The sequence below is a fragment of the Schistocerca gregaria genome, chromosome 4 (assembly GCF_023897955.1).
Source record: "Schistocerca gregaria isolate iqSchGreg1 chromosome 4, iqSchGreg1.2, whole genome shotgun sequence".
In the NCBI taxonomy this organism is placed as follows: Eukaryota; Metazoa; Arthropoda; class Insecta; order Orthoptera; family Acrididae; genus Schistocerca; species Schistocerca gregaria.
In genome coordinates this window covers 656,668,608-656,694,015 of record NC_064923.1, presented here as the reverse complement: position 1 = coordinate 656,694,015, position 25,408 = coordinate 656,668,608, and the positions used below count along the sequence as shown (strand labels likewise).

The window sequence follows — 25,408 nt, the reverse complement described above, 5'->3', positions numbered from 1 at the left end:
CTTTAAAAAGATAATAAATACCTAAAACTTAATCCATTTTTTTCAGGAAAAATGAAAATGGCAGTAATAATTTCGACCATGAAATTTGCAACGTGAAAAAATGGGAAAGCATGACAGGGAAACTGAGACACAGCAGAAGTAGTACATTTGTCAGCAGAAGATCCTGGGTACGTAGCAATGAAGCTAGTGTGCAGCATCCGTGGAAGATGATAGGTAAGTAACTCTTCTTTACTGTTTAACCAATATAGTCTGAGGTTTAACCAATACATTAGAACATTTGCTCGAGTTATGAAGTCCACTATATATATGTTGTTGTTGTTGTTGTGGTCTTCAGTCCTGAGATTGGTTTGATGCGGCTCTCCATGCTACTCTATCCTGTGCAAGCTTCTTCATCTACCGGTACCTACTGCAACCTACATCCTTCTGAATCTGCTTAGTGTATTCATCTCTTGGTCTCCCTCTACGATTTTTACCCTCCACGCTACCCTCCAATACTAAATTTGTGATCCCTTGATGCCTCAGAACATGTCCTACCAACCGATCCTTTCTTCTAGTCAAGTTGTGCCACAAACTTCTCTTCTCCCCAATCCTATTCAATACTTCCTCATTAGTTATGTGATCTACCCATCTAATCTTCAGCATTCTTCTGTAGCACCACATTTCGAAAGCTTCTATTCTCTTCTTGTCCAAACTATTTATCGTCCATGTTTCACTTCCATACATGGCTACACTCCATACAAATACTTTCAGAAATGACTTCCTGACAATTAATCTATACTCGATGTTAACAAATTTCTCTTCTTCAGAAACGCTTTCCTTGCCATTACCAGTCTACATTTTATATCCTCTCCACTTCGACCATCATCAGTTATTTTGCTCCCCAAATACCAAAACCCCTTTACTACTTTAAGTGTCTCGTTTCCTAATCTAACTCCTTCAGTATCACCCGACTTAATTCGACTACATTCCATTATCCTCGTTTTGCTTTTGTTGATAATCATCTTATATCCTCCTTTCAAGGCACTGTCCATTCCATTCAACTGCTCTTCCAAGTCCCTTGCTGTCTGTTACAGAATTACAATGTCATCGGCGAACCTCAAAGTTTTTATTTCTTCTCCATGGATTTTAATACCTACCCAGAATTTTTCTTTTGTTTCCTTTACTGCTTGCTCAATATACAGATTGTATAACATCGGGGAGAGGCTACAACCCTGTCTTACTCCCTTCCCAACAACTGCTTCCCTTTCATGTCCCTCGACTCTTATAACTGTTATCTGGTTTCTGTACAAATTGTAAATAGCCTTTCGCTCCCTGTATTTTACCCCTGCCACCTTTATAATTTGAAAGAGAGTATTCCAGTCAACATTGTCAAAAGCTTTCTCTAAGTCTACAAACATAGGTTTACCGTTCCTTAATCTTTCTTCTAAGATAAGTCGTAAGGTCAGTATTGCCTCACGTGTCCCAACATTTCTACAGAATCCAAACTGATCTTCCCAGAGGTCGGCTTCTACCAGTTTTTACATTCGTCTGTAAGGAATTCACGTTAGTATTTTGCAGCTGTGGCTTATTAAACTGATTGTTCGGTAATTTTCACATCTGTCAACACCTGCTTTCTTTGGAATTGGAATTATTATATTCTTCTTGAAGTCTGAGGGTATTTCGCCCATTTCATACATCTTGCTCACCAGATGGTAGAGTTTTGTCATGACTGGCTCTCCCAAGGCCGTCAGTAGTTCCAATGGAATGCTGTCCACTCCGAGGGGCCTTGTTAGGCTCAGGTCTTTCAGTGCTCTGTCAAACTCTTGACGCAGTATCGTATCTCCCATTTCATCTTCATCTACATCCTCTTCCATTTCCATAATATTGTCCTCAAGTACATCGCCCTTGTATAGACCCTCTATATACTCCTTCCAACTTTCTGCTTTCCCTTCTTCGCTTAGAACTGGGTTTCCATCTGAGCTCATGATGTTCATACAAGTGGTTCTCTTATCTCCAAAGGTCTCTTTAATTTTCCTGTAGGCAGTGTCTATCTTCCCCTAGTGAGATAAGCCTCTACATCTTACATTTGTCCTCTAGCCATCCCTGCTTAGCCATTTTGCACTTAATGTCGATCTCATTTTTGAGACGTTTGTATTCCTTTTTGCCTGATTCATTTACTGCATTTTTATATTTTCTCCTTTCTTCAATTAAATTCAATATTTCTTCTGTTACCCAAGGATTTCTACTAACCCTCGTCTTTTTACGTACTTGATCCCTCTGCTGCCTTCACTACTTCATTCCTTAGAGCTACCCATTCTTCTTCTACTGTATTTATTTCCCCCATTCCTGTCAATTGTACCCTTATGCTCTCCCTGAAACTCTGCACAACCTCTGGTTTAATCAGTTTATCCAGGTCCCATCTCCTTAAATTCCCACCTTTTAGCAGTTTTTTCAGTTTTAATCTACAGGTCATAACCAATAGATTGTGGCCAGAGTCCACATCTGCCCGTGGAAACGTCTTACAATTTAAAACCTGGTTCCTAAATCTCTGTCTTACCGTTATATAATCCATCTGATACCTTTTAGTATCTCCTTCTTTCATGATTCTTAAACCAAGTGTTAGCTATGATTAAGTTGTGCTCTGTGCTAAATTCTACCAGGCGGCTTCCTCTATCATTTCTTAGCGTCAATCCATAGTCACCTACTATGTTTCCTTCTCTCCTTTTTCTTACACTCGAATTCCAGTCACCTATGACTATTGAATTTTCGTCTCCCTTCACTATCTGAATAATTTCTTTCATTTCATCATACATTTCTTCAATTTCTTCGTCATTTGCAGAGCTAGTTGGCGTATAAACTTGTACTACTGTAGTAGGTGTGGGCTTCGTATCTATCTTGGCCACAATAATGTGTTCACTATGCTGTTAGTAGTAGCTTACCCGCATTCCTATTTTCCTATTCATTATTAAACCTACTCCTGCATTACCCCTATTTGATTTCGTGTTTATAACCCTGCAGTTACCTGACCAGAAATCTTGTTCCTCCTGCCACCGAACTTCACTAATTCCCCTATATCTAACTTTAACCTATCCATTTCCCTTTTTAAATTTTCTAACCTACCTGCCCGATTAAGGGATCTGACATTCCACGCTCCGATCCGTAGAACTCCACTTTTCTTTCTCCTGATAAGGACATCCTCTTGAGTAGTCCCCGCCCGGAGATCCGAATGGGGGACTATTTTACCCAAGAGGACGCCATCATCATTTAATCATACAGTAAAGCTGCATGCCCTCGGGAAAAAGTACGGCCGTAGTTTCCCTTTGCTTTCAGCCGTTCGCAGTACCAACACAGCAAGGCCGTTTTGGTTATTGTTACAAGGCCAGATCAGTCAATCATCCAGACTGTTGCCCTTGCAACTACTGAAAAGGCTGCTGCCCCTCTTCAGGAACCACACGTTTGTCTGCCCTCTCAACAGATATCCCTCCGTTGTGGTTGTACCTACAGTACGGCTATCTGTATCGCTGAGGCACGCAAGCCTCCCCACCAACGGCAAGGTCCATGGTTCATAGTGGGGGGGGGGGGGGACTATATATATCGAAATAGGTGTGAAGGGCTGTACAGAGTGATTTAATTAGGCTAAATTTGCGAGAGCATCTAAGATATATACGCCCTCTCTCCAGTGCCTCGAAGAGAGAAATTTAAGGTTTTTTTTAGATGCACCGTATTTTAGTAATATCTGTGTAGAATGACAGTTGTCAAACGAGTAGCCCCATTCTCACAGAGAGCTTTCAGATCGGTCTGGTGTGATGCTTTCTGTTGCCGTGGCAAGGCTTCTTCTCAGTACTACCAATGTCGTTGGCAATATATGATATAAACATATTCTTAAACAAACCTAACCTAACTACATATTCCGCCTACCGCCATTATATGGTAAAGATAGTCGCAATTTCGTCTTCCTCTCAAATCTTTTTCCTTATTCGTTTCATGTTTTCCTGTTTCTCGTACTTATTTCTAACTCACGTCTCGCGTCATTTCGTTGTAAGTTACGCTCAGTGTTTATTAGTATTTGCATAGAACGCCTTTGTCTCCCTGCCATAAATCTAGACTGGTCCGTCTCTAACTATCCAGCCGTCAAAGAGACATTATGCTTTAGCTTATGATCAAGGGCAGAAGAATCGCCATTATGAAGTCTTCTCTTGTGGCCAAACAAGCATTCAAGCTCTAGTCGTTCTCGACATTCCTGGCTTTTCCTGCAACAATTATCGTCCGTGCATCGTCTGAATGACTTTATACAAACTGCCCATGAGCGAAAAATCTGTTTGGTATTTCATAAAAACAACATTTAACTGATGTAGATGTGTTTCGTATTAACTACCTTTGGCAAGTTTGGAGTAAAACACCACAGTGACTGTTAATGAAGCCCAGAATAATTATGCAACAAACTGCACACTCACGACTATGCATTTAGTTTCTAAAATTTTAAGTGAGAGGCATGTTTTTAAGTTGGTATATAGTCCGCCCCCGGTAGCTGAGTGGTCAGAGCGTCAGTATGTCAATCCTAAGGGCCAAGATTCGATTCCCGGCTCAGTCGGAGATTTTCTCCGTTCACGGACTGGGTGTTGTGTTGTCCTAATCATCATCATTTCATCGACACGAAAGTCACCGAAGTGGCGTCAAATCGAAAGACTTGCAGCCGGCGAACGGCCTACCCAACGGGAGGCCTTAGTCACACGACATTTAATTTTTTTATTTAACTTGGTGTATTACGATGGGTCCAAACAGTGAGCACTATCGAGCGTCCTAAGAATCTCTCCCTATAGTGAGTTCAAACATATTTCATGCTGAACTCTGTGCAATTTTAAGTGCTGTGGATTAGCTGAGACGTAATCAGGCGATGAAGTTAATGTCCTCCGATTCCCTCAGCATTTTGCAGACTATCCGGCATATGAACCCAGCGTATAAAACAGTCCAGAATATCCAGGACGTTTTTCTTCAGTTGCAAAGAAACGTGAAGGAGGTGTCATTCTGGTGTCCCCTGGGACATGTGGGAATACGTGGGAATGGGGTAACAAATACCGCTGTCAAAGAGGCACGTATTCTACGTAATTTGATCCAACATGCTGTCCCTGTGCGCACCGCAAGGTCATTGCTGAGAACGTCCGTGATTCATCTACAGGACCTTTTACACTCTGAGGTTTATATGAGCAGATCGTGTTTGCAACGACCTTCTGCGCTCCTGGTCTGCAGCATTCAGTTCGCATTTACACTTTCTGACTCACAGTCCTGAATCAGTAATCCAAGAGTGCAGAGCATTTTCTTGCCATGACCGAATTAAGTAAATCTGCTTATAAGATAATTTATTCTGCCTAGTGCTATTACTTGGGAAATTATAAAAACAAAAGGATCAGTACGGAGAAGAAGGCAGAAGACTAAATCTTAAATCGTTTAATATTTTCGTGTGTTTGTCCTTTGAAGAGCTAAAAATTGAACTACTACCTTCGACGGAGACACATTTTTTGTTGCAAAACTTTACACAGTGTATAAAGCGAAATGACACTGTAATGAGAAAATCATTAAGTACTTATGAAAGATATATAATAACAGTGAAATATGTGGTAACTGGCAAAAGCCACGTTTATCTGAAGCTTTCGGCTGTGATGCCAGTTTCATCATTGAGCAACATCATTCCGGAAACACGTCGTGCCATATATGAAGCACTAAAGCACTTCATCGGGTCTGCGCACCTGGTCTGCGTCAATTCAAACGAAGTTAGTCTACGCACAGGGTGAACACAGTAGAACAAATCTTTCAGTTGGCAATTCAATCCCATGCAGTGGTTTGTCTGTGCAAACACTGTCCGTACATGGAAGTCTACGCAATTATCTGAGAGTGCAAGTCTCCCTTGCGGGAAGACGAGTATCTGGGCTTCGTGGATAACAAGTTATAATCAGTAAAAGGCCCAACAAGACGATGGCGCACACCTTTCTGGCCAGTTGGGTGTGGTAAAGTCAGCTGAACTAGATTTCGAATAGTGCACAACCATCTGAGGCTTAGCTTCTTTCTCAGACGTGAAGACCCACCAGTTTGTGCTGCTTGTGACTCTACATTTCCCTACATTTAAAATGAATGTATTTTATACCGTGCCAAAACGGCAGAAGCCAGTTCATATGCGAAACTGCCCTCAGTTTTAAATTACGTTTAAATGAATGTGTTCTAAGAATTTCTGTTGTATCTGATATTTTACCCAAACTGTAGGGCGAGGAACTTCTGTGCATGCAGGGGATGGCTGGCTCGTGCAGTTATTATGTAAGTAATTAGGCAACCACTGTTTACAGACTCGCTTCGTGGCTTTTCTAGTCCGGTAATCATATTTTAATGGTAGGTCTTAAGACGCAGACTGTGTTTTGTACACTTGAGAGTGATTCTGTGTATGTTAATATGACAAACAGTAGGAGAAAACGAATAACATTTTACCTAGCTTTTGGTATATCTGCATTAACTCCCTAAATAAACAAATAACAACTATGTCAACCTACCCACCTACCTACAAAACTCAAAACAAAAACGGATTCTAAGTTTCCCGTAGTATATGAAATGAGGCCTTTGTTTTGAATTTTTAACTTAGTTTACGAGAAGCATTGTAGATATTTTCCTTTACTGTCAATCCCGTCATTGTCTTCAGCTGCTCTAAGTACAAAAATTCATCAAATAATTCAATGACTTAATTGTAAATTTATACCATTTTCGTTCGATGTGTTGATTAGACATTATTTTAGTTTTATTGTAACAGATTTGAAGGGCTACTTTCAATCTTGCTGTATTACGTTCTTTGTTTATGTTTATACGAGAAGCAAGCAGTAGAGGGTCACAAACAACGAAGACAGTTCAAGTATGTCCCATTGTAATGTATTCCGCTTTCGTTTTTCCAGTTTGAGGATCTGGAAACTGTCTCTAGGACTGGTAAAAATATTTTTGATGACATGAATGCTTCTCGCCAAACTTCTCGATCGACTATAAACTGTTTTTAAGAAATTTAATGGAAATAAGCACGTGTTCTACAGCATATTGTCATGGGTTAACTCAATGCTTTAGTGCTCAGAGGCTGTCAGTACAGATTTTATTGAAAGACAGTGTGAAGCTATGAATCCAAGAAAAAGTGACAACTCACACTCATTGCTCTGTTCTACAGGGTGAACCCCAACTCCAGTGACAAAATTTCGCAGGTTGTTCTGGGATATTTTCTGAGTATGTTGGTGTAAAGGATATGTGGTGATCTGTGGCTCATTATAGAGCACTGATTCCTAAACTTTCTGAGACCATTACCCCTCGTTGCAATCAGATGGCTAGTAAACCCTCACCCCACCCCTTGCGCCTATCCACACCATCACAACATTTGCGCCTGATTAAATTTTAGAAAGAAAGAGTATTTCCTTTTAAAAATGATGTTTAGTTTCTCAAGTGTTTTATTAAACCTCTAATGGGTAATTAGACAAATGGTACTGCTCATTCCTAAAACATTTCTTTATAAAATGCTGAAGTACTTCATATTGCATCGTGAGCACTATCTACAACTTTTTCTCAGAAAAAAAGCTAACTATCCACATTGTGGGTAGACACTACAAAACATGCTTGCTCAAAACTACTCCACTCCGTAGCTACACTTGTTTCAAACACATCCTGCACCCCCACTTAAAATCAACCAAGTTAAAATGTGTGCACTATACTCAATGTTTGTAAATCTCTTGACTAGTGGAGTCCTTACTTTTGAAATCGCAGAATCTGGAAGACATGAGGAACGAATGACTCTCAGAAATAAATTGCGAGGTTCCAAAGGTTTCCATAAAAAAACAGCAAGAAGACTGGAGCCACTTGGACAGAAGGAAAAGGAGTGAAACACTAACAAATGATGAGAGAACTGTGAAAGAGAAGAAAGGAGAAACAGTTGAAATAAACGTACACTCCTGGAAATGGAAAAAAGAACACATTGACACCGGTGTGTCAGACCCACCATACTTGCTCCGGACACTGCGAGAGGGCTGTACAAGCAATGATCACACGCACAGCACAGCGGACACACCAGGAACCGCGGTGTTGGCCGTCGAATGGCGCTAGCTGCGCAGCATTTGTGCACCGCCGCCGTCAGTGTCAGCCAGTTTGCCGTGGCAGACGGAGCTCCATCACAGTCTTTAACACTGGTAGCATGCCGCGACAGCGTGGGCGTGAACCGTATGTGCAGTTGACGGACTTTGAGCGAGGGCGTATAGTGGGGATGCGGGAGGCCGGGTGGACGTACCGCCGAATTGCTCAACACGTGGGGCGTGAGGTCTCCACAGTACATCGATGTTGTCGCCAGTGATCGGCGGAAGGTGCACGCGCTCGTCGACCTGGGACCGGACCGCAGCGACGCTCGGATGCACGCCAAGACCGTAGGATCCTACGCAGTGCCGTAGGGGACCGCACCGCCACTTCCCAGCAAATTAGGGACACTGTTGCTCCTGGGGTATCGGCGAGGACCATTCGCAACCGTCTCCATGAAGCTGGGCTACGGTCCCGCACACCGTTAGGCCGTCTTCCGCTCACGCCCCAACATCGTGCAGCCCGCCTCCAGTGGTGTCGCGACAGGCCAACACCCGGCATCATGGTGTGGGGAGCGATCTCCTACACTGGCCGTACACCTCTGGTGATCGTCGAGGGGACACTGAATAGTGCACGGTACATCCAAACCGTCATCGAACCCATCGTTCTACCATTCCTAGACCGGCAAGGGAACTTGCTGTTCCAACAGGACAATGCACGTCCGCATGTATCCCGTGCCACCCAACGTGCTCTAGAAGGTGTAAGTCATCTACCCTGGCCAGCAAGATCTCCGAATCTGTCCCCCATTGAGCATGTTTGGGACTGGATGAAGTGTCGTCTCACGCGGTCTGCACGTCCAGCACGAACGCTGGTCCAACTGAGGCGCCAGGTGGGAATGGCATGGCAAGCCGTTCCACAGGACTACATCCAGCATCTCTACGATCGTCTCCATGGGAGAATAGCAGCCTGCATTGCTGCGAAAGGTGGATATACACTGTACTAGTGCCGACATTGTACACGCTCTGTTACCTGTGTCTATGTGCCTGTGGTTCTGTCAGTGTGATCATGTGATGTATCTGACTCCAGGAATGTGTCAATAAAGTTTCCCCTTCCTGGGACAATGAATTCACGGTGTTCTTATTTCAATTTCCAGGAGTGTAGTCTACAGGGCTTCATACGTAAAAGAAAGAGAATAATAATAATAATGAGTCATCATCATAGGCATTTACTCGTTGACGAGTATGAAATGTCATTTGGTAGCGTTATCTGTGGATTCTTTGGTGGCTAAACAGTCCTTTTCAGGAGCCACAGATTCTCCTGCTGGTGTTGACAGAATGGTGTAACAGGTTTGTTCCTCTCAAGAGCTCTTGTTGTCTTTAGCGATCTCTCTTCCTATTCTCCTGCGATTATCTCTGATTTTCAAAAATCAAGTGTTCCTCGGTGAGCAACATCGTCTTTTGGATCTATCTGTGGCTGCAATTTCCCAATCATTTGTGTTTATTTGACATTTTGTCATATTTGACTTGAGGACATCTTCATATCGTTTTGTTGCCCTCTCTGTTTGAGTTGGCCGTCCTTCAATTGGGAGAACACGATTTGCTTAAGGAGACGGGAGTTTGGCTTGCGGATCACATGACCAGCCCAGCGAAGTTCGTGTATGACAATTTTTGTTTTAATGCTGGTGGAGTTGGCTTCTTCCAAAATACTGTTGTTTGTTCCCTATCCTGCAAATATATTTTCAGTATCCTCCTTAGGCAGCGTTGGTGGTATTTTTCTAAGGACTTTAAGTCACGCCTGTAGGCTGGTCCAGGTCTCACATCCACAAAGAAGTGTAGGCATGATAATGGCATTGTAGACAGTAAGCTTAGTTTTAACATTCGAATCATGGTTATCAAACACTTTTTTCAAAAGAAGACCATATGCAGTACTTGCACATTTTAGTCGATGGTGAATTTTTGAATCTATATTTGATTTTGCATAAAGATGGCTTCCCATGTATGGAAAACTCTCCCTAATTTCTAGATGTGTTCCATCAACTGTGATAACTGGAGATGCTGCAGTGGAATTTGGGGCTGGCTGATAGAGGACTTTCATTATTTCTGTGTTAAACTCTAAGCCAACGCATTTGAATACCAGACTGAATGCGTTTAGGATAGTCTGTAGATCTTCTTCTTTGTTTGCCAAGATAACGTTATCATCATCGTACTTAAGTTCGAAGACAGCTGTTGTGGTTATCTTGCTTTCAGCACGGAGTCTGCTAATGTTGCATAGCTTATCATCAGTCCTACAAGCTATTTCAACACCCAACGGTAGGTTTTACTTAACAAGGTGAATATGGTCCCCACAAATATCGAGATTATGCTAGGTGCAATAACACATCGCTGATTCAGTCCTATGGTAATCTTAAACGTTTTCCGGGTCCATTACTGGCAAGGACAACGGCAATCATGTTTTCAGGTAGAAGCCGAAGTATTTTGATGTATTTTCCAGTAGATCCATTGGATCCCAGAATTTTCCAGAGTGCTTCTCAATTAACAGAGTCAAAGGCTTTAAGGCTTTAACAAGGTCTATGAATACCACGTACAGCGGTTGGCTCTGTCCTTTAGATTTTTCTTGCATTTGCCTTGCACTGAATAATACTGAGTAGACCCTACAGCAGTGTAGTAGCCGTTATATACGCATACCAAAAAAAGTTTTGCATCACCCCAGTTCCCAGAACTTAAGATAGACATTGACTGTGGATGTTGTATCATAGACACACTCCCTGTGACTGTTCAGAGATGTCACTAAACACGCCCAAAGATGTAAACAACCGCGTATGAGCAGCACCTATTAGACGGAGGGGGTCCGACAGCCGATCAGTTCCAGTCATTCCACTAGGAAGGAGGTACACTGCTCGTGTTGTCTGTAGTTCAACCATGCCTAGACGATCATTATCGCGGTTCGGTCGCGTCCTCATTGTTACTTTGTGCCAGGAAGGGCTCTCAACAAGGGAAATGTTAAGGCGTCTCGGAGTGAACCAAAGCGATGTTGTTCGGACATGAAGGAGATACATAGAGACAGGAACTGTCGATGACACGCCTCGCTCTGGCCTGGGACGCCGTGTTTGGACTTCGAGAAATGAGCGCGTGGCATGTAGGAGCGTTTCAGCGGCCTCCGACATCTGACCATCACAACTACTATTAAAGAATGGAACATAGTTTAAGTGTGTGGTGTTTACCGCTTCTCACTACAGTCCAATCCAGTGGACTCTTGCCTTGAAGCAGGAAGGTGGGAATGATAATCTTTGTTGTTACTAACCCATCACGCCGTACACCCTTTCTCCCCCTCATCCTCCTCCTCCTCTTCCTCTTCCACATTCTTCATTCTGGTGTAGTTGGGAGAATCTCCTTAGAGATCATATACTGCTTTAAAAACCCAATCGCAACATCAAATTCCAAACTGATCAATTTATTTTTTTCGATAATTGTACTGCGAGCACACACACCAGTCCAACCCTTCCGCAGTTCGTTTAAGGACATATGAGGGGCGTTTGAAAAGTCCATGCAAAAATAAAAACTATTTACGTGTTTGGGGTAAACCTTTTTTATTTTTCAACATAGTCTCCTTTTAGACCTATACACTTCGTCCAACGCTGTTCTAATTTGTCGATCCCTTCCGAATAATAGGAATTGTCGAAGTCTGAAAAATAGCTATTAGTTGCTGCAATCACCTCCTCATTTGAATAAAATATTTGTCCCACCAGCCATTTCTTCAAATTGGGGAACAAATAGTAGTCCGAGGGAGCCAATTCTGGAGAATAGGGAGCATGTGAAACGAGTTTGAATCCTATTTACATTAATTTTGCGACCACAACATCTGGGCTGTGTGCTGGTGCATTGTCATGATGGAAAATGACTTTTTTGCGGTCCAATGCCCGGCGCTTTTCTTGTAGCTCGGTTTTCAAACGGTTCAATAACGATGGCATTCGGGAGGACGACGGTTCAATCCCGTCTCCAGCCATCCTGATTTAGGTTTTCCGTGATTTCCCTAAATCGTTTCAGGCAAATGCCGGGATGGTTCCTTTGAAAGGGCACGGCCGATTTCCTTCCCAATCCTTCCATAACCCGAGCTTGCGCTCCGTCTCTAATGACCTCGTTGTCGACAGGACGTTAAACACTAACCACCACCACCACCAATAACGATGAATAATATGCACCTGTAATAGTTTTACCCTTTTCCAGGTAGTCGATGAGGATTATCCCTTGTGAATCCCAAAAGACAGCCGCCATAATCTTTCCGGCCGAAGGAATGGTCTTCGCACTTTTTTGGTGCAAATTCTCCCTTGGTAACCCATTGTTTAGATTGTTGCTTGGTCTCAGGAGTATTTTAATATATCCATGTTTCATCCACAGTGACGAAACGACGCGTAAAGTCCAATGGATTATTCCTGAACAGCTGCAAACCATCCTTGAAACACTTCACACGATTCCGTTTTTGGTCAAGCCTGAGCAATCGCGGTACCCATCTTGCGGATAGCTTTGTCATGCACACATATTTATGCAAAATATTATATACCCGTTCATTCGAGATGCCCACAGCACTAGCAATCTCAAACAGCTTAACTCTTCTGTCATCCATCACCATATCATGGATTTCATCAATGATTTCTGGAGTCATAACTTCCACAGGGCGTCCAGAAGTTCAGCATCACTTGTGTCCATATGGCCATTCCGAAAATTTTGAAACCACTTATGAAGTGTTCTAATCAGAAGTGCAGAGTCACCATAATGTTTATCAAGCTTCTCTTTGGTCTCCTGAGGCGTTTTGCGTTTCGTAAAGTAATGTTTAATCACCACACGAAATTATTTTTCTTCCATTTTTTGACAGTCACTCGACTTTCTTGATTCACACGAACGCAAACACAAAGAAATAGACCAATATGGCTTAAATTTGGTGTGCATTCTTTCCAAAGATGCTACTAACTAAACATGTACTCGATACGCGCCGGTGGTGCCATTTCTCAGACTTCGTAGGGACTTTTCAAATCCCCCTCGTCGTAGCATGCAACTGAGTTGAAATTGGAAATTTCAGCTACTTCCAACGTAATGGTCTTCCTACCAAATGACCTAAGTATGCCGGTATCCACCAATACGAGGCAGAAGAATAAATTTGGAAGGGGGGAGGGTAGTGTTTGGAAACCAGATGGTTGCAGGATCAAATCCTACCAAATATTCCAGTTGCAGTATTCACCAACAGGAAACAAAAAAAAAAAACTGTCCAACATAGAGCGTATTGATTTAATTGATTGGCCAGTCAATCTGACAGAGTGAGGAAATATCTCCAAGACATCCACAGCCTTGCGTTTACAGAAGGTTGGAGTTTCCCAGGTATCTGCTGCTTTATTCGGGGCAAAGAAGGGGTTAGTATGCCACACAACAGATGCTACCTACTTCTTCTCGAATGTCTTTGTTCCATCCGCTACAGGTTTCCATAGGAGTGGAAGTGTGAGAACGAAGGGATATAGCGGCTACCAGCGCCAGCTTGGCTTGAGTGACGAGGGGAACAGGCGAGGGAGATCAGCACAGCAGTCAGACATGATCAGGGAGTCTTTTTCACCAGATGTATTTAGTGCGATCTATGACAGTGTAATTACATGTGGTGAGTGTTTCATGATGGTATTCCTACTGCGATTGGAATAAAAAAAGTGCAGCTGTTGTTTAAGTATTCAGTACTGTCTAGTCACCCACAGATTGTTTAAGCACACATTATTCAGCCGTTTATCTCTTCTTAGTCGCAGCGTTTCGAACTGCCTAATGTTTCCATAGACTTCCTGCCCATACACGTTGGTTAACTGAACGCAGGCTTCCACAGCCATTGTCACAGTCAATAATTTTTTTCTGGGTTTGTCACCACATTATCAATATATAATTATTACACACACTGCAGTCAATTTCTTGGTCAATTCTTTAGATAGATACATAAACTACACTCCTGGAAATTGAAATAAGAACACCGTGAATTCATTGTCCCAGGAAGGGGAAACTTTATTGACACATTCCTGGGGTCAGATACATCACATGATCACACTGACAGAACCACAGGCACATAGACACAGGCAACAGAGCATGCACAATGTCGGCACTAGTACAGTGTATATCCACCTTTCGCAGCAATGCAGGCTGCTATTCTCCCATTGAGACGATCGTAGAGATTCTGGATGTAGTCCTGTGGAACGGCTTGCCATGCCATTTCCACCTGGCGCCTCAGTTGGACCAGCGTTCGTGCTGGACGTGCAGACCGCGTGAGACGACGCTCCATCCAGTCCCAAACATGCCCAATGGGGGACAGATCCGGAGATCTTGCTGGCCAGGGTAGTTGACTTACACCTTCTAGAGCACGTTGGGTGGCGCGGGATACATGCGGACGTGCATTGTCCTGTTGGAACAGCAAGTTCCCTTGCCGGTGTAGGAATGGTAGAACGATGGGTTCGATGACGGTTTGGATGTACCGTGCACTATTCAGTGTCCCCTCGACGATCACCAGAGGTGTACGGCCAGTGTAGGAGAATGCTCCCCACACCATGATGCCGGGTGTTGGCCTTGTGTGCCTCGGTCGTATGCAGTCCTGATTGTGGCACTCACCTGCACGGCGCCAAACACGCATACGACCATCATTGGCACCAAGGCAGAAGCGACTCTCATCGCTGAAGACGACACGTCTCCATTCGTCCCTCCATTCACTCCTGTCGCGACACCACTGGAGGCGGGCTGCACGATGTTGGGGCGTGAGCGGAAGACGGCCTAACGGTGTGCGGGACCGTAGCCCAGCTTCATGGAGACGGTTGCGAATGGTCCTCGCCGATACCCCAGGAGCAACAGTGTCCCTAATTTGCTGGGAAGTGGCGGTGCGGTCTCCTACGGCACTGCGTAGGATCCTACGGTCTTGGCGTGCATCCGTGCGTCGCTGCGGTCCGGTCCCAGGTCGACGGGCACGTGCACCTTCCGCCGACCACTGGCGACAACATCGATGTACTGTGGAGACCTGACGCCCCACGTGTTGAGCAATTCGGTGGTACGTCCACCCGGCCTCCCGCATGCCCACTATACGCCCTCGCTCAAAGTCCGTCAACTGCACATACGGTTCACGTCCACGCTGTCGCGGCATGCTACCAGTGTTAAAGACTGCGATGGAGCTCCATATGCCACGGCAAACTGGCTGACACTGACGGCGGCGGTGCACAAATGCTGCGCAGCTAGCGCCATTCGACGGCCAACACCGCGGTTTCTGGTGTGTCCGCTGTGCCGTGCGTGTGATCATTGCTTGTACAGCCCTCTCGCAGTGTCCGGAGCAAGTATGGTGGGTCTGACACACCGGTGTCAATGTGTTCTTTTTTCCATTTCCAGGAGTGTATATTCCATACACTGCCTTGTATCCCATAAATTGTTAAAATAAGCAATATTCCACACATTGCCTTGTCTATCAGAAATTGTGTAAACTATATTCCATACACTGCAACTGATATCTTGCCAACCTCTTTAAGTAAGTAAATAAATGACATTCTATACAACGTCTTGTATCTCATAAGTTGGTTAAATAGACAATATTCCACACATTGCCTTGTCAACCAGAAATTGTTTAATCAGGATAGAGCTCATAGTTGGATCCACTGCAGTGTTCAAATGGTTCAAATGGCTCTGAGCACTATGGGACTCAACTTCTGAGGTCATTAGTTCCCTAGAACTTAGAACTAGTTAAACCTAACGAACCTAAGGACATCACACACATCCATGCCCGTGGCAGGATTCGAACCTGCGACCGTAGCGGTCTCGCACTGCAGTGTAATTATGTAATTAAAACATGTAGTTCCTAGATATGAGCTTTTCTTGCCAAATAAAAGAGACATCCTACCCATGGAAATTGAATTTTATAAATAAACAGTATATCCTTTGCTATGTAATTGACATTGATTTCAGTCTCCTATCGTAAAATCCTACCTCTCCAGCATAGATTGAGTCTTTCTCCCAGCAGTTTCCAGATGGGATGGGGATGGGGGGATTTCCCAGAAGTAGGAGGGGGTAAATAATGGATCAATTTCATTAATTAGTAAATTAATTTAATACCAAAAGTATGCTTATGTCAGTGAAGGAGAAGGGGAAGGTTTGGGTATTTTCCAGAGGGTTGGGGAGGAGAAGAAGGAGGGGGAGGGGTTGTGGGGGTGTCTCGGATGGATGGATTATCCCCATGGGGTCATAAATAAAACCAAATGGGGTCAAAATCAATTAGCATAACAATAGGTTAAAAGGAGGGGGTTATAAATCAATCAAGTTTGCCCCTGAATGTATGCTTGCTGTGATGTAGGTAACCTACAATGAGTGGTGACATGAACATTACCCAACTACTGGTGTAAGGCACTTTTTTTAAAATAAATTTGTAGCAGCTTCGCGATTTTGATCAAGTTGCCTACTGAAACAGTTCACACTGAAAGATTGCCGCGTCAATGTCCGCTCTGGAACTGCTTCTGCTACCGCCCTTGGATAGTCTACTGGCAGCTTGAGTGTTCGACACACTCGTTAGGCATTCACCTGATTCTACTTTTACTAATGCCTCAGGTAAATATACAGCCTTGATGATATACTGCTTTGCAATGATAGCTTCTCTTTTTCCCTTCTTATTAGACACACCCATTCCTCCCAGAGTCATAATTAACACAGAAATAATTTGTCTGCGCTCTCTCTGCTTCTCTTCGGCATTACCTCTTGTGTGCCTCTTTGTGTTCCGACAGTTAATGAGTTTTCACTATTTGCTCCCTCTTCTTTCTCTCTTAGTGCTTAAGCACCTCTTGAAAGAGTCTCCTATTTTCTTTTGTATATACTGTGCGGAGCTCACCCTGTGACTCGTTATTCATTCCCTTACATGCCTTTCACTCCGTATCTGAGATTTCTCTGAAAGAGCTTTCTCTTTCTTGTACCTGCACAGTCGTATTAACAAGTTTACGACTTCTAATACCAATCTGCACAGAGCGGAGCTCACACACTTGCTTCATCTTCATTCTGATTCGCTCCCCACGGCTCCATAGGCTTCCAGTGGCATTACTGATTACAACCCCATATTCTTTGGTAAAGTCTCGAACCACCAGCCCGTCAAATGGAAGATCCGTTTTCTCCAATCACGAGGAAACGGTGGCTCACTTGCATTTCGTTTCTAGTTCGCAATTCGAAGGTTACAGATACCTTTGTCCTTGTAACCGTATTAGCGATTCCATGAACCCTAATACGTTTGGCTACATAATACCTTCTGCCGTTTCTCAAACTACTTCTCCTAACTATGTTTATCTTCACACCGGTATCCACGAGAAACCTCAGGCAATTGGTAATGCCGTCCTGGCACTCCAATTGTCTTCTGTAGTCGACTGTTAATATCTCTTCAGGTAGGGCGACTGATTTCTCACGTCGTTACTTAGTTTTTCTGGCTTTTACTTCCTCTGTGTGCATTCCGTTCGTGGCAAACACTCTCTGGGCAGTCTCTCGCATAATGACCGTTTCGTTTGCATTTAAAATACCTTACGCATGTCAGATGGACACATGGGCCTCCATTAGATTGTGAGCACCTCACTACTCGTGATTGGTCCGTTTCCCTGCGTTTTCTGAATACGGCTGGTCCTTCCTTTCTTACTCTTTTATCTGCACGACACTCTCAAGCCACATGGCCTGGCTTCCCACATGTGAAACATTTGGTGGCTTTCTTCCTGATCCGCTGCACTGCAACCAAGTCGGGGGATTATCTTTTCTTGGGCCAAGGCTAATGCGCTCTCCTCTGTCAGAGCTACCTCTATAGCTTCCGCTAACGTAAGCTGTTCACTTCGCGCATGTGCTATTGTCTTTCTCCTGCCACCGTAAACCCCTTGGATAAACACTTCTCAGTTAAATTTCCAGAAGAGAGCAAGGCTGCCTTCTAGCTCCAATTCTCGCATGGTACCTCTTTTTGCTTCCCGGGAATGGTACTGCATAGTATCCGACTTCATGCCCCACTGAGCTATACTTTCCTCACATTCTGGTCGACTTGCAAACATGTGACATACGGAGAAGTCAACTGTCCTTTTACTAGCATAGTTATCTACTAATATGGCACAAACAACTCGCCAAGTGTAGCTTAGAGCGCCGACTAATAATTTGCCACATGCTGAGCCCACTGTTTCAGTTTTAAAAAGTTTCAAAAAGGCATCATGCTGGTCTGGGTGTATGACTTGAAACATAGTGCATCTGTCTGCGCTGCCTTCACTCTGTGTGTTACCCGCGGCGTTGCCTCCCATTGCCGGCGCCGGTGCTCTGCGTCTGTGACCCCGCCCTGCCCGCTGCTGCTGGCTACCCTCGCGCCTTCCGCGGCCTGCGCCACTATTTGCTGCTACCGCTGCCACTGAGCTGCCTCTGCGCGCCGTCCAGCGGTCAGGGGCTGCCGGCCGTGAGTGCCGGCTGTCTTCGCGCCATCTTAGCATTCTCGCACTGCCGTCGGTCACCCCTGCCGCTTCCCGGGATGTCCTCCTCGCCTCCGGGCACCATCTGTCCGCTGCTACTGAGGCTGCACTGCCCCTGGCTGCCTTCTGAGATGTCCTTCTTTCCCCAGGCGCCATCTGTTGCTGGAATAGTCCCAGCTTCTTCTTCTTTCTTCGGACGCAAAAAATGGTTCAAATGGCTCTGAGCACTATGGGACTTAACATCTGAGGTCAACTGTCCCCTAGAACATATAACTACTTAAACTTAACCTAAGGACATCACACACATCCATGTCCGAGGCAGGATTCGAACCTGCGACCGTAGCAGTCTCGCGGTTCTACACTGAAGCGCCCAGATCCGCTCGGCTACTGCGGCCGGCTTTATTCGGACGCCCTCTTCTCCAAAACGAGAGGAGCCGTCTTTCTTTTCTGTCCCGGGTCTTGACTCTGTCTCTAGCCTGTGTACGGGTTATTCAACTTATATAAAAGGGGTTCTCAAAGCCAATCCATCATTTTACTTGATGTCGGGCTGACATCTCACTCCAGAAAAAAAATCACCATGTCACGGCCAAGGAGCAGTCTACACGCTTAATGACGTTGGTCCATCCAGTCTGTTAACGTGGATACGGCAGACTGGAATTTTGAAAGATTTATGGAACTCGGTCAGGAAATAACTGAACAAAGACAAGACTTGAATACACTACTGGCCATTAAAATTGCTTCGCCAAAAAGAAATGCAGATGATAAACGGGTATTCATTGGACAAATATATTATACTAGAACTGACATGTGATTACATTTTCACGCAATTTCGGTGCATAGATCCTGAGAAATCAGTACCCAGAACAACCAGCTCTGGCTGTAATAACGTCCTTGATACGCCTGGGCATTGAACCAAACTGCTTGGATGGCGTGTACAGGTACAGCTGCAGCTTCAACACGATACCACAGTTCGTCAAGAGTAGTGACTGGCGTATTGTGACGAGCCAGTTGCTCGGCCACCATTGACCAGATGTTTTCAGTTGGTGAGAGATCTGGAGAATGTGCTGGCCAGGGCAGCAGTCGAACATTTTCTGTATCCGGAAAGGCCCGTACAGGTCCTGCAACATGCAGTCGTGCATTATCCTGCTGAAATGTAGGGTTTCGCAGGGATCGAATGAAGGGTAGAGCCATGGGTCGTAACACATCTGAAATGTAACGTCCACTGTTCAAAGTGCCGTCAATGCGAACATGAGGTGACCGAGACGTGTCACCAATGGCACTCCATACCACACGCCGGGTGATACGCCAGTATGGCGATGACGAATACACGCTTCCAATGTGCGTTCACCGCGATGTCGCCAAACACGAATGCGACCATCATGATGCTGTAAACAAAACCTGGATTCATCCGAAAAAATGACGTTTTGCCATTCGTGCACCCAGGTTCGTCGTTGAGTACACCATCGCAGGCGCTCCTGTCTGTGATGCAGCGTCTACTGTAACCGCAGCCACGGTTTCCGAGCAGATAGTCCGTGCTGCTGCAAACGTCGTCGAACTGTTCGTGCAGATGGTTGTTGTCTTGCAAACGTCACCATATGTTGCCTCAGGGATCGAGACGTGGCTGCACGATCCGTTACAGCCATGCGGATAAGATGCCTGTCATCTCGACTGCTAGTGATACGAGGCCGTTGGGATCCAGCACAACGTTCCGTATGACCCTCCTGAACACACCGATTCCATATTCTGCTAACAGTCATTGGATCTCGACCAACGCGAGTAGCAATGTCGCCATACGATAAACCGCAATCGCGATAGGCTACAATCCGACCTTTATCGAAGTCGGAAACGTGATGGTACGCATTTCTCCTCCTTACACGAGGCATCACAACAACGTTTTACCAGGCAACGCCGGTCAACTGTTGTTTGTGTATGAGAAAGCTGTTGGAAACTTTCCTTATGTCAGCACGTTGTAGGTGTCACCACCGGCATCAACCTTGTGTGAATGCTCTGAAAAGCTAATCGTTTGCATATCACAGCATCTTCTTCCTGTCGGTTAAATATCGCGTCTGTAGCACGTCATCTTCGTGGTGTAGTAATCTTAATGGCCAGTAGTGTAACTACAATTTTTAACTGCTCGTTTGAGCAAGAATTGGATAATGACTTGTGAGCTGTGCACGGCTTGCGTTTATTCCATTTATTGTTTGGCATCTGGTATTACGGTACTGCCGCCTCGTTCTCTTATTCCATTTACTGGCGTCACTAATTTCCTGCCTTACTTGCCCGTGAGCGGCAGCAACAGTGAGTATCGATAAGTGCACTGTCGTGCCACCTCTGGAGCGACCGATGGTATTGCCGGGTCGTCGCGTGTCTGGCAGTCGGTTCGGGACGGACCAGCAGTGCAGTCGGGACGCAGCAGCAGTGAAGTCGGGGACGGAGCGCCGGTGAGGCGTCGACAGCCGGTGCTCGCCGACCGCTGGCGACACACGTGCACTGTCCGACGGGGGGAGATTGGAGCGGGACGAGCGTTGTTTGGTCGTTCGGTTGGTCGTCTCAGCGGCCGACGTATATTTGGTCCTTCACTGTTTCCGAGCCTGGGCAGTTGGTCGGTTGGCGTGGGGCAGCGAGGAAATCTCCGCAGCGCGTCGTTTGGCCGAGGCCACTGGCTGCGTCCACGCGCGGTCGGAGTGTGAGGCGCTGTTCCCATTGCTACGAGGTCCGTTAGTCACCGATCCTGGACACGAAAGTTGAGTTTTGACTTAATCTACCAGCAAGTCACGACTGTTGTCCATACGCGGTTGTTGGGACATTCCCGCGAGCAACAACGTGTGTTTTCAAGTTGGCAAATTTTACCGAACCTTCAGTGGAGCTTAACTGTATTTGGTTATTTTGAACTGAAGTGCACGAGTGGAATCTTCTGCCTTGTGGCCGTTAACGTCCCGCTTACCTTCCCTGGCCGTTGACGTATATTCAAGCAGTGCGTTTTCCTCATCGTGTTGTCACTGTCAAGCATGGTGTGTAGTTTGACAGCTCAAAGTATAATTGGTTGTGGGCGCCAATACCTTCCACGTTGTTCCATTGAACTCCCTGTTGTGTGCCGGTCGGGTGGAGTGGGAGTTATTTTGTCGGTGGGTCCGTTGACTGTCTGTAGGTTGGGTTGTGCCTTTGGCCTCTTAAAAATTAATTTTAGTTTGAGTCTTAAGGGATGGGCCTTCACCCGATTTTTTTTAAATTAAAGTTGTTTCTCTTAATGTGTGAGATTGTTTGGGCCTTCAGTCTAATTGAAAGAACTGATTTAAGATAAGGCCTTCTGCTTTTTAAATTTCTGATTTTGGTTTAAGTCTTAAGTTATGGGCTTTCAGCCGTTTTTAAATTAAAGTGGTCTTGCCCTTAAGGCATGAGATTGTATGGCGCATTCAGCCAGTAATGTAAATTCCAAAAATTAATGCTGTGTTTTTTAAAAATTTTCTTGGCTCTTGTAATGTTTGGCCAAATAAATAGAGTTGTATGCTCGAGTGTAACTGACAGCCGCTTATTTTGACCCCTCTCCACAATTTAAACTACCTGTCCTGTCCTGTGGGTTTATCAGGGCGTCTCAACTTGAATCAAAGTACACTACTACTGTTCGAAAATTCCCATGGAGGGAGGTACACAGCTCAGTATGAACACGAACAGATCCAGAACGAATATTACAAGTCCAGGCCCCAGGCTTGAGCTACACAGGCGTCCCTCCTGAGCTGCTGTCTCTGCTGAACTCCCTCACGGGCTGTGCTGCCCTCGCCGGCCAGAGTGGCCGAGCGGTTCTCGGCGCTACAGTCTGGAACCGCGCGACGCTACTGTCGCAGGTTCGAATCCTGCCTCGGGCATGGATGTGTGTTACGTCCTTGGCTTAGTTAGGTTTAAGTAGTTCTAAGTTCTAGGGGACTGTTGACCTCAGAAGTTAAGTCCCATTGTGCTCAGAGCCATTTGAACCATTTGTGCTGCCTCCCGGCTTTTATCTGTTCGGCAGGCTGCGTCGTCCCTTCCACGGTGGTACTTACTTACCACTGCTCTAGGCTCCTCGTATGTGACTATATATGGTCCCCACCAACGTCTTGCCGCGCCTCACAGCTTCTCCTCGTCAGCTCACGTGATATCTCGTGAGTCCACGTAACATTGCAGGTCAATGCCCAAGGCACTTCCGTTCCTATCGCATCCCCTTTGTACTCCAAGTACTATGTAGAAAAACTTATTCTTTCTGGCTTTCGTTCATTGCATTTTCTAAGTATGCGACACCATGTTGTGTTTGCACACGAGTTCCAGTTCTGTGTACAGCATCCTGATTCCTGTATGGAGGCTCTGAAGAAAATGGAACTTGCCACGCTGCTTTCGTCATCGCAGCAGCTGGTGTGAAGGTATGGGATGCTACTGGGTACACAAAACGATTACTTCTCTTTCACATAGACACTAATTTGAACAGCAGTTTTTTTTGACATGCTAGGAATAATTGCAGTGCTGTATATTCGTGGTCGCCGTGACTATCTTTCAATCAGATAATGCAAGACCATATCTTGTCCATGCTGTCATCATGTACCTCATTACAGAGGGTGCCTGCCTGTTGCTCTGACCGATTCGTTCTTCAGATCTCCCATCCACTGAAAACATCTGATCATGAATTCAGAGAGTGACACATTACTGCTCGTAAGCTACTACGATTGACGTATAGTTGAATCACCTTAGAATGATGTATCTGTAACTACCATTCAAGTTCAATTCGACTCGATGCTCAGTTAGGTTAGACCCATTTATTGCTATCAGAGGTGGGTGCTCTGTATATTAAATTTTAAATGTAGTATACTACCAAATCAACTACAAATGTAATGATGTCCTCTTTCTCTTTGTTTCTTTACTGTCCATCCTTGTGTTGCCATTTTAATGGGTGGCAGTGTATTAGCAATGGCAAGAAAACAAATAAATGAATCAGGGAGGACTGGAGTGGAGTATGTGACTGCGATCTTAATGAAAATGAAATGTAGAAATTTGGAACAATTGACCAAGCAAATGGGTGGAAGAAGGATCAAGCAAGTTGTTTACTGGATTCCAAGAGACAATAAAATATGGAGATGACGGCCTAATTGAAGGTGAGACAATGACATTAAAAAAATTGCAAGAACAACACGGACTGGTGTAGTGGAGACGATACAGCATGGAAAAATCTAGGGGAGACCTTTATCCAACAGTGGATGTTAGTTGCCGTGATGATAATAATTACGACAATGATGATAATCGTGATTAACCATCGTCGTCATTATCGTCATGACATCTAACATCCACCACTGAATGAAGGTCTTTGCTGGACTTTTCTCTGATTTATCGTCTTGAGCTATACCTCTCTCCGTGTTGTTCTTATATGTTTTTGACACCGTCATCTCACCTTCTGTTAGGCAGTCGTCTCCTTGTTTTCTTATCTATAGATCATGATCATCGTCATCATTATGATCATGACGAATTTTTTACCGATACTAATGACCGCTCCATCATGGGCCATAAACCTAACTAATTATAACAGCGTATTTCATAATAAATGACATAAATCGAAATTAATGTTAGTTAACTACTAGTATCAGGGAGGAAAACTGAAATTTAGTTTCGTTGTAATCCGCTTTCCACACGAAGGTATTGTACTAAAATGCAGTGAAATGTCCGTTTCTACGAACGGAAGACTCTGTTATTGTCTTCACTTTTTCTGTATGACTCACACAATCTTTGTTACGCAACTGACAATTTACTACTAAAAGAAATCCGTCGTAGATTATGTTGCACAGATGTGGATGGATAAAATTTCAACGGCTTAATTTGAAATTACTGTTTGCAGAGCCGGGAAATTCTGGGCAGGACGAATGATACGTGAAAGAGGCAGAGACCAACAGAGGCACTGACATCTGCCGAACAGGGCTTTGTTAACATCAGAAGGCCAACAGACGCGTACGTAGCTGCATAACAACAGGAGGCGTCTGAGCAACGAAGAAACAGCAGAAGCAGAAAAACCAGGTACGTACAAGTCTAACAAATGAAGAGAGAGCGCTGCTTTTCATGGTCCACAGACATGAATCTCTTTCCGTGAGTTCATTCCTAAGTCCGACACAGAACATTGCACATGTTGAACACTAGGAAGTCAGGAAAATTTGTAACGACTAGGACTTCCACATACGTGAATTGCAGACGCAACTCTCAACCATTTCCGAGACAATAGTTCGAAAATATCACTCGTGCTTATATACTCTGCATGGTCGCTAGCCCTCAAAGAGACCACAACTGAGCGAGTAAGCGCTTTGTTTCAGAAGCGCGAGGTCTTGGGATCAAATCTCCCTGGTAGAGGTTTTTTTGTCATTCCCATGCAATTCTAACAACAGATAGATTATGATTGTGCAAATTATAAACATTCAATCATCCATTTATTATTTTCATAATCTTCATCCTGAAAAAAGACGAAAAAAATTTCGTAGGGATATTGGAAATAAAAAAGGGATGCAAAAGAATTTTCAGTGCATGCATTCATGTCGAAAGGAATATTGTCTCGAACTATACAGACACTGTAAAACACTGACACCGCCCTAGTGTATTTCATGCCAAAGCAAGGCAATCTGACGAGTAAAACAGTATCTCTCCCTGTGTGGGAATCATATGATTTGTACGCGGGCACTATGCGACGTAGACACGAGAACATAAAAGAAGTTTGAGTCAGCGCTGCAGACATGGTCGGATGGCCGAGGCGCCTCGGGCGACCGCTCACGATAGGTGGAAATCCGGCTTCGAGTCCTAGTTTGGCTCAAATTTTCATTGTCATTTTTCCATTATACACCTGATGGTTATCCATATTCGCAACTGCGAATACATTTCGTGGTTCCATAATGGTTGTAAGAG

General features: G+C 44.6%; 1 protein-coding gene across 1 annotated transcript in view; it reads left to right on the top strand.

The window, feature by feature from the left end:
- Positions 1-25,408, top strand: part of LOC126365793 (glutamic acid-rich protein-like) — a 104,597-nt gene that overhangs the window by 8,971 nt on the left and 70,218 nt on the right. The window contains exons 2-3 of the mRNA XM_050008375.1: positions 47-213; positions 24,360-24,535. The gene's annotated coding sequence lies outside the window, so the exon portion shown is untranslated. The remainder of the gene's footprint in view (positions 1-46; positions 214-24,359; positions 24,536-25,408) is intronic.